The sequence below is a fragment of the Oryctolagus cuniculus genome, chromosome 7 (assembly GCF_051225735.1).
Source record: "Oryctolagus cuniculus isolate XC-2025 breed Fujian yellow rabbit chromosome 7, ASM5122573v1, whole genome shotgun sequence".
NCBI classification, from domain to species: Eukaryota; Metazoa; Chordata; class Mammalia; order Lagomorpha; family Leporidae; genus Oryctolagus; species Oryctolagus cuniculus.
The window spans coordinates 25844911-25857217 of NC_142873.1; the positions used below are offsets into that span (position 1 = coordinate 25844911).

The 12307-nt window shown below is 38.5% G+C and overlaps 1 long non-coding RNA gene and 1 pseudogene across 1 annotated transcript in view; one reads left to right on the forward strand and one right to left on the reverse strand.

Moving 5' to 3' along the window:
- LOC149125380 (uncharacterized) overlaps positions 1-12307 on the reverse strand; it is a 26929-nt gene continuing 14622 nt past the window's right edge. Inside the window, exons 3-4 of the long non-coding RNA XR_016211394.1 lie at positions 3747-3882; positions 1-961 (exon numbers count right to left, since the gene is read on the reverse strand). This is a non-coding gene — a long non-coding RNA (uncharacterized LOC149125380). The remainder of the gene's footprint in view (positions 962-3746; positions 3883-12307) is intronic.
- LOC127485999 (U6 spliceosomal RNA) lies at positions 938-1005 on the forward strand (annotated as a pseudogene).

Genomic DNA, 12307 nt, shown 5'->3' on the forward strand with positions numbered 1-12307 from the left:
AATATCATCATTAGTCATTACCAACAACAGTTATTGATTTGAAAGGCAGAGTGACAGGAAGAGGGAACCACTGTTTCACTCCCCAGACACTTGCAATAGCCAAATCTTGACCAAGCCAAAACCAGGAACTGGGAATTCATTCTGGATGTCCCATTTGGGTGCAGGGACCCAAGCACTTCTGCCATCCTCCGTCTCCTCCCAGGGTGCACACTAGCAGAAACTTGCCTCAAAGCAGAGAAGCTACCACTCAAGCCAGGCATTTGTATATGGGATGTGAGTGTGTGGTGGAATGAGAAGGCCATGTCAAGATGGCTGCTGGCACGCTGCTGGCAACATAAACTGCCTGGCAACAGGCTGTGATTGGATGGCTTCAGAAACTGCCTGGCAACAGGCTGTTGCTGATTAGGGCATAGACAGCTCCTTGACCAAATTGGCTGCCTTGGCTATTTAAGCTGCTGTACCAACTGAAATAAACAAGTCTGGGGGCTGCTCCACTCTGGTGTGCTTTCACTGGACTCCCGGGGTCTGTGTGGTGACTCCACGCCTCTTGCCCCCACAACACTCCTCCTCTCAGAACGAATCCACCTCAACATGGGTGTACCTATGGGTGGGTTAACTCACTGCACCACAGCCCCCATCTATTAGTGATTAATTGTGTAAATACAGGTGTACAAAAAGCTGTTTTCTCTTGCAACCTAATTATATAGCAAGCCCTCATAGATAAAAAAAAAAGACAAAGTTATGTCTATGCCAAGGAAATTACTCTGTAGTCTTTCTCTTATAAACTACGTATTGCTGAACCTAGATAATTTTTCCTTTATTTAACAATGACATGAAAATGTCAGTTGAGTTGGTTTTCCTGAAGACCTTGTTTCTTGAATATTGGTGGCTAGCTGAGATAAATTCTTTTCATCTCTTTCTCGCTTCGGCAGCACACGTGCTCGCTTCAGCAGCACATATACTAAAATTGGAACGATACAGAGAAGATTAGCATGCCCCTGCACAGTAAGGTTTCTTTACCTCCCTGTAGACTCTGCTCTCCAGAGGTGAACAGGGTCCTCTAAACCCACTTGCTGCACACACAAACACCTGAGCATTGTATTCTCCCACAGGTGTTGGAGACTGATATGGTGTTCTGATTTATATTTACATAATGGCTAGTGACATCGGGCATATTCACATGTTTTGACCATTTACATTTCTTCTGAGAAATGTCTATTCAGATCCTTGCCTGTATTTTTTGGAGTTTTTCCAATTCATGTAAATGTTCTGGAAATCTGTAAACATTCAGAGTTTTAATTTTTCCTGCCATCTGTTCATTGTATCCACACTCTGATGTTTACTTTGTTGTGAACAAGTATCTTAGTTGGATATACTCAAATGTCTCTGTTTTTATTTTTGTGACTATTGCTATTGGAATCTTACCCAAAAGCTATTGTCTGTTGACAATATTTAGAGTTTCCCTATGTTTACTTGGGTTTGGGTCTTATGATTAGATTTTAATTCACTGTGAGTTCACTTTCACATAGTGTAAGAGATGTTGGAGTCTATTTTCAGGCTTCTACATATGGATAATCAAGTTCCTCTGCACCACTTGTTAAAGAGATTCTTCTTTCTCCAGTTCATTTTAGTTCCTTTGTTAAATATGAGTTGCTGGTAGAAATTTGGGTTTATTTCTATGCTACCTAGTCTTTTCTATTGAACTATGTGTCTGTTATTATATCAGTGCTAACACTTCTTCTTTCTGTTTTTTTGCAGTTTATTTATTTATTTGAAAGGCAGAGTCACAGAGAGGTAGAGGCAGAGAGAGAGAGTTTTCCATCCACTGGTTTACTCCCCAAATGGCCACAATGGCCGGAGATGTGTTGATCTGAATCCAAGTGTCAGGAGCTTCTTCCAGGTCTCTATGCAGGCGCAGGGGCCCAAAGACTTTGGTCATTTTCTACTTTTTTCTCAGGCTATACCAGAGAGGGGTATAAGAAGTGGAGCAGCTGGGAAACATACTGGCACCCATATGAGATGCCGGTACTGCAGACGGTGACTTTTCCTGCTTTGTCATAGTGCTGACCCCTGTAATATATCTTAAAATATGGAGTGATGTCTCCAGCTTTTTTTTGCTTTATAATATTGCTTTAGATGTTAAGCATCTCTCATGTTTCTATATGAATTTTAGCATAATTTTTTCTAGTTCTGAGAACATCGTTGGTATGTTGATTGGGATTGCATTGAATTTGCAAATTGCTTTTGGTAGTATGGATATTTTGGTATTATTCTTCCCATTCACAAACATAAGTTTTCTGTGAGACTGTCAAAAAGCCTTGACAAAAATTGGACTTTATTACACAAAAATTCATCACTTTTTGGGATGATTTAAATCCATAATTTTGCACTAATATTTGATAAATAATGAAAGACTTTCTCTGAGCATTTTAGTAGGAGAAATTAAAATATTTATCAATTTATTCAAATATTGTTTAGATGTGATATTCAAATATTGCTTAGAGCCATTGTCTGTATTCCCTCTAAATTAGGATCTTTTTGCTTTTTGCCTGTTAAACTTGTCCCTTGATTCAACAACCCTTTTTAATGTAATGTAAACTGAAAATGTCATTTCATAAGCTAAAAAAAATGACAAAGAAGGAAAAAGAAGGGAGGGAGGTTGAGTATATAATTATGTTCTCCGAATTTTTTCTATAAACCATATTGAATCTTTTAAAAGCTAATGAAAATTAAACTCAAAATTGGACCATTATGACCAATATTTAAAACAAGTGATTAAAAACTGTAGATGTCTTCAATTTTGATTATCATTCTTCTTTAGAATATCTGAAAGAAATCCGGTTTCTCACTTTAAAATATACCAGTGTGTTAGAATTCAGTATTAAATGACTTTGTTTAAAAGTGTTATTTAATCTATTGCTTTAAGTGGTAATACTATGGCCATTGTAAAACAAAATCCTTATCATTTTCCATAAAACAGAAAGGGCCTTTAAAACATCATCACTAAAAATATTAAGAGACCTAAAATATAACATTCTTAAAACCCAAGTGATACCATTCAAAATTTTCAAATATGCAGGGATAGTTCGTGTCAAGTAAATAATTGTTAAGTGTATATATGGAATAGCTTCTGTAAATTCTTTTGGCAAGGGCTGGCACTGTGGCATAGTGGGTGAGGCTGCCACCTGCAGTGCTGGTATTCCATAGGGGCATCAGTTCAAGACCTGGCTGCTCCACTTCCTATCCAGCTCTCTGCTATGGCCTGGGAAAGCACTATAAAATGGTACAAGTCCTTGGGCCCCTGCACCTGCATAGGAGACCAGGAAGAGGCTCCTGGCTCCTGCCTTCCAGTCAGCACAGATGTAGCCATGGAGGCCAACTGTGGAGTGAACCAGTGAATGGAAGACCACTCTCTCTGCCTCTCCTTCTCTCTCTGTGTAATTATGACTTTCAAATAATATAAATAACTCTTTAAAAAATTCTTTTGGCAAATAGATGAAGCTACTTGTTATACATTTCAAATAAATAGCAAGCATACTAGAAAAATATATTGAGTAAAATTTAAGCAACTCATAGCTATACACAGAAATTTCTCACCATAACAACACAGCAACCACTAAATTTCCAAACTTAATTTTCCACAACTTAGAATCTTTAACTCCACAAGGAGTACAAAATTGACAGAACAGTGGCCTATGTATCAGGATACCTAATGCTAATACAGAATTATCCCTGCTACAACTTACCTATGTGACCTTGAACAGTTCACTTTACTTCTCTGGGCTTGGCATTTAGCATCCTCATGTGATAAAGGAGGCTTGGATAAGATCAGTTGTACTCTATCTTGAGACTTCAACGATCTCTCAGTTTCCAATCAGGCACCTTAGGGGAAAGTAAACCTTTAGATCAAAGCTTACATTTTTAAATATAAATATATTTTAAACTGTTTCTACAACTAGTACAAAACAACACATTCAAATATGTACCATGCCACTTTCCAATATTTGGGAATAATTAATGCATCATTTTAGAGCATAGTCTTGAGGCCAGTGCTGTGGTGTAGCAAGTAAAGCCACTGCATGCAGTTTGGGCATCCCATATGGAGGCTGCTTCAAGTCCAGGCTACTCCACTTTCCATCCAGCTGTCTGCTATAGCCTGGGAGATCAGTAGGAAGTTGGCCCAAATCCTTGGGCCCCTGAATCTGCATGGGAGACCCTGAAGAGGTCCTGGCTCCTGGCTTCAGATTGGCATATCTCTGACCTTTTAGGCCATATGGGGAGTGAACCAGCAGATGGAGGACCTCTCTCTCTCTCTTCCTCTTGTTCACTATCTGTGTAACTCTGACTTCCAAATAAATAAATAAATCTTTTAAAAAATCAAAAGAATATTGTCTGGCACACAGTGAACCACTAAGTACAAGATATTATTAGTAATATTAGATTGAAATGTTGAAATAAACTAGGCAATAAGCCTTAAGATGCAAATTAATACCAAGAAATATAATCTCAAATTTCTGTGTTCAACAAGGTAGTCTCTTTTCACTACTAACTTTATACTGAATAAGATATTTTGATATTTTGTTAAGAGTAAATTTATCGGGGGCCAACGCCATGGCTCACTTGGTTAATTCTCCACCTGTGGTGCTGGTATCCCATATGGGCAAAGGGTTCTAGTCCTGGTTGCTCCTCTTTCAGTCCAGCTTTCTGCTATGGCCTGGGAAGGCAGTGGAGGATGGCCCAAGTGCTTGGGCCCTGCACCCAGATGGGAGACCAGGAGAAAGCACCTGACTCCTGGCTTCGGATGGGCACAGCTCCAACTGGGGCAGCAATTTGGGGAGTGAACCAATGGAAGGAAGACCTTTCTGATTTCTCACTGTCTATAACTCTACCTGTCAAATAAAAAAATTATTAGTTTTTCATAAAAACTGCAGTATTGAAAAAGTTCCAAAATCCCTCTAATTCTAAATGTCTGTGACTGCTAACTCATTAGCACATATTGCATTCTTTACATCTGGGTAATCATGATAATTCACTTTTAAATGATTAACAGATCTGCTGTTATATATAAATACATGCTTTTCCAAAAATCATATAATAAGCAGGCTACATACTTTACTTCAAGTAAAACTGCCATATCCAGTCCTACAATTGTAAATAAGACAGTTTCAATTGTTCAGCATTATCAATTATAAATTCCAATAGCATAGCAATACTCATAAGAATTTAGGGGGCTGATGCTGTGGAGTAGCAAGTAGAGCTGTGGCTTGCAGTGCCGACATTCCAAATGGGTGCCAGTTCAAGTCCTGGCTACTCAAATTACTATCCAGCTTTTTAGGCAAGTAAGACTTACTATCCAGCAGTAGAGGATGGCCCAGGCCCTTGGGCTCCTGCAACTGCATAGGAGACCCAAAAGAAGCTGCTGGCTCCTGGCTTTGGATCGGCACAGCTCCAGCCATTGTGGCCAAATGGGGAGTGAACCAGAGGTTGGAAGACTGCTCTCTCTCTCTCTCTCCTTCTCTGTGCATGTAACTCTGACTTTCAAGTAAAATAAATGAATCTTTTTTTAAAAAAAGGATGAAATAAAAAGGAAGATGAAGATTACAAAATTGTTTAACTTTTTTTAATAAATATAAGTTTCCAAAGTACAGCTTTTGGATTACAGTGGCTTCCCCTCCCCCAAAACATCCCTCCCACCCATAACCTTCCTATTTCCTGCTTCCTCTCATATCCCAGAAGATTACAAAATTGTATGAAGGACATTTGTACAGTAAACAAATATACTGATTTCCAATGCAATATTTGAATACTTGAAGCAGGAAAGCTAAGTACTTCTTGCCAAAATAACATGTTTTGTCCAGTGTAAAACCCGTTTGCCATCCCAATACACAAAGGGATTTGGGGCAATAAGGAAAAAAGAAGTCCACACATGCAGAAATTTTAAGCAAAACAGAGAATGTATTTAGTTTCATGTAAATCACATGAGAATTAATAGTATTCTACCAATTTCCAACAAATATTTTTAACTTTAATGAATGAATGAATTTTCAGTTACATAGCAGAAAACTTCTACCCTCTCCCATAAAACTGAAAGAGAAACTTTTTAAAAGTAAAAACTGATGAAAGAATTCTGCAATACATGTTAATGTTAAGTAGCCCAGCAGAGTTTATTTAGAAATACAAACACACACACAGAAAATAAATACATTAAAATCTTACTGAATAGTCCAGTAATAGTTCAGGATCCAATATGTGTGCAAAAGATTCTGGATTTCCCAGTCACTTTGTATAGGAAATGATGTGCTTTGCTATGTAGCATGTAACTTTAGATTCCTGAACACCTCCACTTTGCTTCTTACCCTGAGTCCCAGCAAATACAGGAACACAGCTGTTGAATCATTCATTTTCTGGATTTGGGAATATCAAAGAATTAATGAGTATAGGAAGTTGTACAGCAAAGACCAAGAATATCCAAGGGAGGTCAGGAAAATCAATTGAACAAGTCAAACTACTATGAATGTATACTGAATGCTCTGTTTTTAATATGTCTTACTTACCTAAAAAGACATGAGAGCTATTGCTCTCTATCTTAATACAACTAAGGAGAAGATATCACCAATGCTTGAGAAAAATGAATACATAGCAGAGCTAATACAAAATCCCAAAATTCCAAAATAGAAAAACTGGATATGCACTCCTTACACACACCCTGAAGTGGCAATGAAGTAGAACAAATCTAAAAATAGAAAAAATTCTTTTTTAAAAAGATTTATTTATTTATTTATTTATTTGAAAGTCAGAGTTTCACAGAGAGAGGCACAGAAGAGAGAGGGTTCTTCCATTCACTGGTTTACTCCCCAGATGGCTGCAATGGCCAGAGCTGCGCCAATCCAAAGCCAGGAGCAAGGAGCTTCTTCCAGGTCTCCCACATGGGTACAGGGGCCCAGGACTTGGGCCATCTTCTACTGCTTTCCCAGGCTATAGCAGAGATCTGGATCCATATGAGCTGCCAGCACTGCAAGTGGTGGCTCTACCCACTACGCCACACTGCTGGCCTCGAAAATTCTTGTCAAATTAAGAACATTTAACCTTTGTTTTAGAATGAATTATTAAAATATCTAAACTGGGGGAATACATAATTTCTTTCTTTAGAAATCAGAAGAGAAAAAGAACACTTCAAGGCTACTGTGACACCACACAGAAGGAATGGAGAATCATGACCTCAATTAGCATAGGGACAGAATAAAAGGGAGGGAAATAGGAACAACAGAATTAAGATGAATAAGCTTTGACAGCTGAGAGAATCTGAATGTAAAGAAAAGGCATGCAGTTAACTGAAACAATAGAGATAAGTCTGAGAGGAAAAGACATTGTTAAGTCATATTAATGGGGCCAGAACTGTGACTTAGTAAAGTAAAAAAAAAAATCTAAAATTTGTTTTTAAATTATATAATTAAAAAAGATTAAAAAAAAAGATGTTCAATCTTAAGTCTCTACAGCATAACATATACATCAATTTTCCCAGGTTCTATTTGCATTTATTAACAAAGTTTCATGGGTATAATCACTAGAGTGACTCCAATAAGTCTTTTTACAAAAATTATTTTTTATTTTGACAGGCAGAGTGGACAGTGAGAGAGACAGAGAGAAAGGTCTTCCTTTTTCTGTTGGTTTACCCCCTAGTGACCGCTGCGGCCAGTGTGCTGTGGCTGGCACATTGCACTGATCCAAAGCCAGGAGCCAAGTGCTTCCTCCTGGTCTCCCATGCAGGTACAGGGCCCAAGCACTTTGTCCATCCTCCATTGCACTCCTGGGCCATAGCAGAGAGCTGGACTGGAAGAGGAGCAACTGGGACAGAATCTGGCTCTCCCAGCAGGACTAGAACTTGGTGTGCCTGCACCGCAGGTGGAGGATTAGCTTATTGAGCCATGGCGCCTGCCTCCAATAAGTCTTAACCTGGGATGCAACTAAATTTAACAAGGATACTCAATAGGAATTTTAGAAGAATTCCAAAATATGTATCAGAATAAAAATAAATACTTGGTACATCTCATTTTAACTATACTATTGTCTAAATTTCCAAATGTCAGATGTACTAAAAAAATCCCAGAAGCAGCAGAGTTGGTCCAACATGATGAGGAATAAAATAAAGATTTTCAGTTACAACTTGCCTAGAGAAAATGAGAATTCACACATCCCAGATTAAAATAACCAAGAAGTCCCAATAAAAGAAAATTCAATGTCTTCATACACTAACATTTATTACCTCAGATTTATTTAACAAAAGGTGATTATTCCAGCTACATCCCATTAGGTAGCCCAATTTTACCTGCTAAATTCAGTAAAAAATAAAAGCACCTCATGATATATTACTAAAATCATATTGCTATATGCCATCCACCATGTCCACTGTACCTTATACCTAATGTTAACAGATCTGATGAAAATCAGTAGATAAATGATGTGTCTTAACCAAGTGTGGCAAATGCATTTTGTTCCAAGTTTTTCCTAAAACCCCTCAGTCTCAGTTTGCCTTCACCTTGAAAAGACACTTCTGAGGTTTACAAATCAGTCCAGCTTCTTCGGGCCTCCCTCCAATGAAAGGGGCTAAAATCCATCAAAATAAACTCTAGGCACTGTCCTTGTGCTCCCAGTGATTTTTCCACTCTAGGGACTCACAAACCCTCTAAATTCTTTAGATCACCTGTGATGTCCATTAGTTCTCAAAGACTATGATGCAAGTAATTTCCCCTCTTGGAACCTTGTTATTAACTGTGCTGTATGAGAAATGAAGTCTCCTACACACCTTGTGCTTACGATTCTCCAAACCATGTTGTCTGCTAGGACTTTGGCCATGAATATAGGACAGCAATACCTGAACATGATTACTGAGATCTCCTTAATAAAGGATAGACTGGGGCCAGCACTGTGGTGCAGTGGTGTAATCCTTTACCTGCAATGCTGGCACCCCATATGTGCACCAGTTCTGGTCCCCATTTCTCCTTTTCCCATCCAGCTCTCTGCAATAGCCTGGGAAAGCAGTAGAAGCTCTTCCAAGTGCTTTGGTCCCTGCCAAAATGTGGGAGACTTGGAAGCTCCTAGCTCAGATTGGCCCAGCTGCAGACATTGCAGTCATTAGGGGAGTAAATGAGCATATGGAAGACCTTTCTCTCTGTCTCTTCCTCTCACTGTCTGTAAGTACACCTGTCAAATACGTAAATAAATTCTTTATATATATATTTACATTTATTTATATATATTTATGTATATGAATATATTCATATATAAAATATATTATGCTTTATCATATAATATATTATATAATATATAATAATTATAAACAGATAATATTATATAATTTATTATAAGTATTATATATGTATTATATATATATATATTATTGAGATGACTTCAATAGCCAGAGTGTGGCCAGGTTGAAGCCAGGAGCTTCTCCTCCGATGTGTGTGGCAGCAACCCAGGCACTTGGACCATCTTTCAATGCTTTTTCAATCCATTGGTATGGAGCTGGATCAGAAATAATTATATATATATGTAATAAATTCATATATAATATTTATATATAATTATATATTATATATTTATGAAAATTATATGTAATTCTATATTATGTATAGAAATATATAATATAATATATAATATATAAATATATATATGATGGATCAAAATGCCGCATTCTCCATTTGGCAGAAGAGACAGGCTCCAATATCTACTGTCTATGTCAGTATGTCAGTATAATGCAGGAGGTAACCCCTCTACCAAATAAGAAAAGCTATTTCAGTTCAGCTGGACATCATTCTGCTGACTGTTGACCTTATTACTGTTAGTCTGGATGCTTTCATTGGTTGCAATCCAGAGACCCAATTTTCCCATAGATATAAACATCAGCAAACATGAAAATTTGGTAAGAAAAGCTTAAACTGAGAGTTATGATTAAAACTATTTTAACAAAATTTCTCAGAACCCATCTAATCCAAACCTTGGACAATTGTGAGCTGTTGTACTTGGCCCACCCATAATTGAAATGGATTCTAGATCCTTCAACTGCAAGGAGAGTATCATAGACATTCATGCTCCAAACGGATCCAGTTCCCTGCTAATGTGTCTGGAAAAGCAGCACAGGGTGACTCAAATATTGGGGCTCCTGCACCCATGTGAGAGACCTGGAAGAAGCCCCTGGCTCCTGATATCAGTCTGGCCTAGCCACAGTCATTGCAGCCATTTGAGGAGTGAACAAACCAGGAGGAAGATCCATCTCTCCCACTCTCTCTTTCTAGTGCTGCCTTTCAAATTCATAAATAGATCTTTAAGAAAATAGATCACTTCAATAAATTTGCCATTGCTCAGTCATGATGACTTTTACTACCTTAAGTTCTTTTTCAAAAGATTTATTTATTGGAAAGGCAGAAAGAGGAGCTGGTGGTTGTGGTGCAGTGGACAAAGCTGCTATCTGTTACATTGGCATCCTCTACGTGCACCAGTTCAAGTACCAGCTATTCCATTTCAGATCCAGCTCCTTACCAATGGACTGAAAAAGCAGGGAAAGTTGGCCCAAGTGCTGGAATGCTGCCACGCACATCGGAGGAAAAGCTCCTGGCTTCAACCTGGCCACACTCTGGCTATTAAAGTCATCTCAAAAATGAATTAGGTGGTGGAAGATTTCTGTCTCTCCCTCTCTCTGTAACTCTTTCAAATAAGTAATTCAATATTTTAATATGATAAAAAAAAAGGCAGAGAGACACAGAGACAAAGAAAGAAGGAAAGAGAAGCAGAGGGATCTCCCATCTGCTGGTTCACTTTCTATATGGCTACAACTGTGCAAGACCAGGTTCTCAAGTCCCCATTGAGGTTACAGTTCTCCAAATTAGATGACAAGAAGGAAAGAATTGGAGCTATTATCCATTGCTTCCCCGGGATATTAACATGAAACTGATTTGGAAGTGGAGTACCCAAAACTCAGATTAGCACTGCAATATACCATGTGGGCATCTGTTGTGATGGCTAACAAATTGGAAAACCTAGAGGAAAAATCAACAGATTCCTGGACATACACAATATACCAAAATTGAGTCATGAAGACACATAGAAAAGCTAAACAAATCAAAAACCAAGACAGAGATTGGATGAGTAATAAAGAACCTCCCAAGAAAGAAAAGTCCAGGATCAGACAGCCTCACTATTGAATTCTACAAGTCTTTTAAAGAACTAATGCTTCTCAAACTATTCAACACAATTGAAAGAGAGACAATCCTCTCAAACTCCTTCTATTAATCTGACAATGACTCATTCTGTCATTTATTTATACATAATGTTGAGAAAATCAGAAGTATTTGTTGAAACTTCTGCTAAAATGCACTAGATTTATAATTTTTAAATACATCTTTCCTAGATGTAATGCAGTCCTGTGCTACTTTAGAGTATCAGAAATTTAAAATGTTGGACTGGTGCTGTGGTGGAGCAGGTTAACTCCCTGGCCTGAAGTGCCAGCATCCCATATGGGGGCCGGTTCAATACTCAGCTGCTCCACTTCTGATCCTGCTCTCTGCTATGGCCTGGCAAAGTAGTAGAAGATAGCCCAAGTCCTTGGGCCCCTGTACCAATCTGGGAGACCTGAAACTAGCTCCTGGCTCCTGGTTCGGATCAGCACAGCTCTGGCAGTTGCAATCAATTAGGGAGTGAACATCAGATGGAAGACCTCTCTCTTTCTCTCTGGCTCTCCTCTCTGTAACTCGACTTGTAAATAAATAAATAAATAAATCTTTAAAACAATTAAGAAATTTAAAAAGGGAAAGGTTTTTAAAAAAATGTATTTATTTATTGTGAGGCAGAGTGACAGATATAGAGAGGAAGAGAAAGAGAGGTCTTCTATCCACTGGTTCACTCCTAAATGGCCAGAATGGCTGGAGCTGGGCTGATCTGAAGCCAGGTGCCAGAAGCCAGGAGTCAGCAGCTTCCTCCAGGTCTCTCACATGGGTGCAGGGGCCCAACCACTCAGGGCATATTCCACTGCATTCCTGGGCCATTAGCAAAGAGCTGGATTGGAAGTGCAGGAGCAGGAACTCAAACTGGTGCCCATGTGGGATGCTGGTGCTGCAGGTGGATATTAATCTACTATGCCACAGAGTGGGCCCAGGGAAAGGTTTTAGGAAGACATCTTTCATGTAGACTAGGCTGCAATATTGCAAGGTAAGGTTTAGCTTTTATTCCCACACATCAGTATTCATCTTTTAGCAACTATAAATACTGAATATCATACATATAGACATAAATATAGGTAACTGCAGATTTTGTT